Genomic DNA, 5,817 nt, shown 5'->3' with positions numbered 1-5,817 from the left:
ACAACACTTTCTGAGGCATTTTTCCTGAGCAGAAAACAAACTGTCACCGCCACACACTGTTCTCTTAAATCAGCCATCACAAAATATGAGGTTTAAGCAAAAATGCTTTTACGAAAAAATTCACTGTGACCAGAGAGAACCTTTCCTGGCTACGCCATTGAGTGCACTTACTCAGAATGGGTTGCTGGATGCGTGGGAAAAATGCATCCTACAAAAGCTCCAGAGTTTCTGTCCAGTGTTTTTTGGGGTACTCCCTCGTATACATAGAAAATCTCCAAGACACAAGAAGAATTTACGAAAAGAAGAGAACAAAGTAGAAGACCTCATACTTCCTGATCTCAAAACTTACTGTACAGCTACAGTAAGCAAAACAGCCTGGTATTGGTGCCTTGACAGACACAGAAGCTAATGTAACAAAATTGAAACGAGCCCAGAGGAAAATCCATTCATCATTGACAAAAAGTTGAAACCTATTAAATGGGGGAAAAGGTTAAAACAAATAAATAAAATAAACCAAACCCACTGTCAGTGAGTTGATTCCCATTCATCTCACTGTCATCAAACTGACTCAGACTCCTGATGACCCTATAGGACAGAGTTGCACTGCCCTTGTGAGTTTCTGAGACTAACTCTGAGGGAGTAGAAAGCCTCATTTCTCTCCAGACATTAGAACTGGGCATTGTGGTTAGTGGCTGAATGCATAATCCCAAAGCGTAATACCACCAGTGCTCCTTTTCCAATTCACAATGATGCTACAAAGGATTTCAGGGGCTGAAAAATCTTCATAGGAGCAGACAGCCTCAACTTGTTCCAAGAAGCTGCTGGTGGGTTTGAACTTCTGACCTTGCTCTTCAAAGTTTACTGGAGAACACCATTATAAAGGAAGCTAGTTGCTAACAAATGGTGCTGGAAAAACTAGACATACATTTACAGAAAACCAAAACAATCCAAATATCACACCATATACAAAAATCAACTCAAGATGGATCCAAGACCTAAATCTAAAGCCTACAACTATAAAGCTCATCAAAGAAAAAATATGCACAAATTTAAGGGCCCTAATACATGGCATAATCCACTATCAAAGATGTCTGAACCACATAAAAAGCAGAAGACAGGCTATATGATTGAGACTTCCTAACAATTAAACATTTATGTGTATCAAAATAGTCCACCAAAAGAGTTAAAAAGAGAACTTACAGATTGGGAAGAAAATTTTAGTAATGACATTGGACAAGGATCTAATCTCTAAGATTTATAAAAGACAATAGATGAATCTCTAATATTTATGGAAAATTTCAACACTACAATAAAAAAGACAAATAATGTAATTATAAAAATGAGCTGAGTACATGAACAGGCACTCCATCAAAGAAGGTAGTCAAGTGACCAATCAATGCCAATGCATGAATATATACCAAGCAATAGATAACCATTAGCCATTAGAGCTATGCAAATCAACACACAGTGAGATTTTGCGTCACTCCAACATAAAAAGCAAAGTTCCAAAATCTAATCAATACTGGTGAAGGTATGTAGAGACCAGAACCAACCTACGTTGCTGCGGGGACCGCACGTTGGCATGACCACTGTGGAGTGTGGTATGACACTGGCTCAAAAAATTGAAAATAAAAATATCATATGACCCAGCAATGCTGCTACTAGGGATGTATCCTAAAGAAATAAGAACTGTGACATGGACAGATATTTGCCAAGCAATTTCATCACAACATTTTTCAGAAGCATAAAAATGGAAACAACCTGAGTGCCCAACAGTGAATGAATAGAGAGCCAAGCTGTGGTACATAAACACAATGGAATATTATGCAACAAGAAAGAATAACATCAAACGTGTGTTAACACCTCATAACGTGGATGAACTGAGAGGACATTCTGCTGAGTGGATTTAGTCAAAAGGACAAATATTGTATAAGACTGCTACGGTTAAAAAAATCAAGAAAAGGGTATACATAAAAAGAGATGTTCTTTGAAGGTTGCCAAACGTGGGAGGGAAAAGATAATGCCTACCATTAACTAGGAAGTAGACACATATTAACATGGGTGAAGAGAAAGGCAATATATAATGAGGGGATAATCAACACAAACATTGAAGGACACTGTGCGAAGCCCAAGAGTTAAAAGCAACAAATATAAATACTTTGACATACCCAAACCTGTAATAAGAGCGAGGTGATGGGGACCATGTCAGATCTCCTTTGACTATGTAAAGGGAAGGAGAATCCAACACCACATCTGCCCAAGCATGACTCCCATGAAGCAGAGGGATGATGTGCCTCCATCTTCCAACTTCCTTTACCTATTTTGAAACCAACCACCCTTCTCATGACATTTTACTTTTTTGCTGGGTTTGATATTCTATTGCAGGGACTACACAGAGCTCACAGACAATACTAGTGCTTTGTTATGGAAACTGACAGGTTAAAGATATTAAGGACACAGTCTTTTTTTAGCCCCTCTTCTCAGTAAGGCTTGCAGGTTTGTCTCTCTGCTCCTCAGTCTTTCGGTCATATGACCTCTGCATGCTTGGTCAAGTGTTACAAAGCTCACCACTAATAGAAGCCAACCTCATTCCCAAAGAAACTCAGTTTTCCTCATTTTGTAGGTATGGTAGTTACATAATCGGGTGTCAACTTGTGAATGGGGTGGAGTTTAGCCTGATAATCAGGTCACAGCTTGATGACCTCATTGGGAGGCGCTAAGGACACACATGCTCACTCTATGAGCCATTGCTGATGACAAGCCTGATGGAGCTACACTGATGCAGCCAGAGCCCTGGACCTGGAGGAGCCGCATGGAGACCCCTGCCAGCGCTGACATGCTTCTACCACCACTGGATCCACAAGACTTTCCACTAACTGGCCTGTGATCTACCTGCATTCGGCATCATTGTATGTGTTGCGTATGAGTCTGAGCAGGAATTTACAGACTGGTATAAGATATATGGGCTACTATCAAACTTATAAACTTGATCTGCACTGGGCTGGGATGTTTTCTCAATATTCAATTGCTCTTTTATATAAAGCCCTTTCTTCCCCCTTTTTATTTATTTATTTATTTAAAGCTTTTTTCTTTCTTTTTCTTTTAAATACTTTTATTGGGGGCTCTTACCTCTCTTATTACAATCCATACATTCATACAGTGTGTCAAGCACATTTGTACATATGCCACCAACATCATTTTCAAAGCATTCTCTTCCCACTTAAGCCCCTGATATCAGCGATCCATTTCTTCCCCCTCCTCCCCCACCCAGCCTCCGTCACCCCTCACCCACTTTTCCGTTATTTGTCCCCCTGTGAGGGGGTTCTAGATTGATCCTTGTGATCAATTCCCCTATCTCCCTCCACCATCCCCTAATCCTACTGGTATCTCTACTCTCATTGTTGGCCCTGACGGGTTTATCTTTCTGGATTCCTTGTGTTGCAGATATGAATGTTTCTGGATTTGCTTCTCTAGTCAACCCAGACTAACACAGTGGTCCAGGAAGCTCAATGGCTACTCAACCTCACAGTCTTGGTGCAGTTCTTTGGCTTTATCGCATGGTCTTTCCATGGTCTTTGCTGCCTCCAACACTTCAGGCAGAGACTTTAAACACCCTTCACTGGGGGATCTTCTTTCTTGACGATCGTGGGAGTCCCCACCCCTGCCTCCGAGAGGACTCACTTTTATTCTCAGCAGAATAGCCAACTGACCAATCACTGAGTTAGTGTCTACTACAATTTATTTGGAGGAAATAACAAAGACTGTGGATAGAAGAGCCATAGCAAGTAATTTCACTTCACCATTAAATGTAATAACAATACTCTACAAATGGATATATAGACGCTCAAGCTGAACAAGGATGAAAGATGAATGGGACCATATCAAGGGACATATGTAAGTTTGACAGGATCTTTCTACGTGTGTACTTACGTGTGTTGTAAATATGTCTATGAAGACAGTAGAGCATACAGGAGACAGAGTTATGAAAGCTTCTTAGCCATAACCAAACGTTTTGAGAGACTGAGTCACTGGTTTTGGGGGCTCAGATCTAAAGTCTCAGAGGATACTAAAGACTATTGATAAAACATAATCTATTGATAAAACATAATAAAATGTTTTATATCCTGCTTTGGTTAGTACCAACTGAAAAGTTTGTGAATGGCCATGTGAAGTACAACCATTTCTTTCTACCTGTCCTAAACAAAGAGAACTGAAATCAATCAAAGACAAGCAAAAAATTGGTACAAAAGACTAATGGACCGGGCGATGCGGACGCACGGCGGAGCTTGAGCTGCTGCCGCCGCCACAGGAGCCTTGATCCCCGCGCACCGGACACCCCGGGCCTCGCCATGATAAGTGAGGGCCACCGTGGCGGACAGGACCCCCGAGAACCCGGGTGACTGATCCCAGAATGGGAGCCGTTTGGGCCCCACGAGCCTGGAGGGCTTCCGGCCCAAGGTGGAGTTGGGGCCCCGTAGAGACGCCCTGTGGCGGCATTTGAACCCAGAGCAGGATGTCTTGATCCCCCAAAGAGGGTTTTGGGGGATTCCAGAAGTGACTGTTCACCACTTGGGGTGTCTGTACCCGCAGAAGGAGGGGGCGTTTGAGCCCCGGCTGACGCATCTGGCCCCACAGAGTGGGTTTCTGGACCCCATCGAGGTCTTTGCAGCCCATGATGCGGCGTGTAGGGTGTGGTGTGTGAACCCCGGGGCGGGGCGGGGGAACATATCAGGAACCTTAGCGGGGCAGGGCCCATGGAATCCTAATGCCGGGAGTCGAGGGAGGCCAGGCTGCCGCGAGTGGGTGCCAAGGGGTGACCAGCCGGCTTTGGGAGGGCAGAGGAAGGGATGTGGGTGAGGGTTCACTCCGGCAGATTAGCTCCTTGAGTGGGGGGAGGGAAGGGATTCCCCGAAAACCAGCCTTGCAGAGGTGAGGGGTGGAAGAGCCTGGGGTGGTGGACGGGCCTGGGAAGGATCTGAGTGTGGAGGTGGTTGGGGGAGCTGTGTCGGTAGAAGGGAGATGGGGGGGGGTGCCCTGCATTGGGGGCAGGGCGGGGCAGCTAGAGGATGTTCTGGGGTTTCTGATGGGCTAAGGCTGCTGCACCAGAAAAGAGGGGTTTGGGGAGGGCCGGGAGGCGTGTTGTGTTTGGCCCAGGAGGGGGTGGTTCCCCTTGGTGATGGGTGGGGGAACATTTTAGCTGGGGGGCCTGGAGGGCACGTTGGTGGTGGGTTTAAAAAAGAACAACAAAAAACAAAGGACTAATGGACCATGTGAGCCCCAGCCTCCAAGACCCTGAGACCTGATTTCTCTGAAAGGAATCACAGTAAGAGGTCCTGGGTAGAGCTGGAGGAAAACATGGTACAAACTCAAACAATAAAAAGGGCCAGACTTACCTGTTGAATCCTCCAAAACTGTGTTTCTTAGGCACCCTTCAGGCCTGGAACGGAACTTGTCTTCATGATTCTACTTCCAGCAAAAAAACAAAGGCAGGCCTAAGGAAGAGCAACATTAGCGAGGTATGTACTCCTTAGAGCAACAATACAAGAGGGCTTTAAAAATGTTCCTGGATAACTAAAATGGGAAAATAACGAAATTTATCCATGAAGTTTTTGAACTCCTCTCAGATGAGACCAAAAAAAGGCACCATTTATCCAGGGGTAAAACCCAGAAGGTAAAAAGGAATGGAAATGGTAAACACAGAGGAGATGGGAAGAGTGCTGTCACATTGAGGGGATTTGCTCTGTAATGTTTCACCCAAATCGCAATAAAAAGTTTAAAGGGAAAAATTAAAAAGTTGATTGAGCAAAACAAGCTGGC

Source organism: Tenrec ecaudatus, chromosome 15 (assembly GCF_050624435.1).
Source record: "Tenrec ecaudatus isolate mTenEca1 chromosome 15, mTenEca1.hap1, whole genome shotgun sequence".
Taxonomy (NCBI): domain Eukaryota; kingdom Metazoa; phylum Chordata; class Mammalia; order Afrosoricida; family Tenrecidae; genus Tenrec; species Tenrec ecaudatus.
This window is presented reverse-complemented; position numbering follows the sequence as displayed.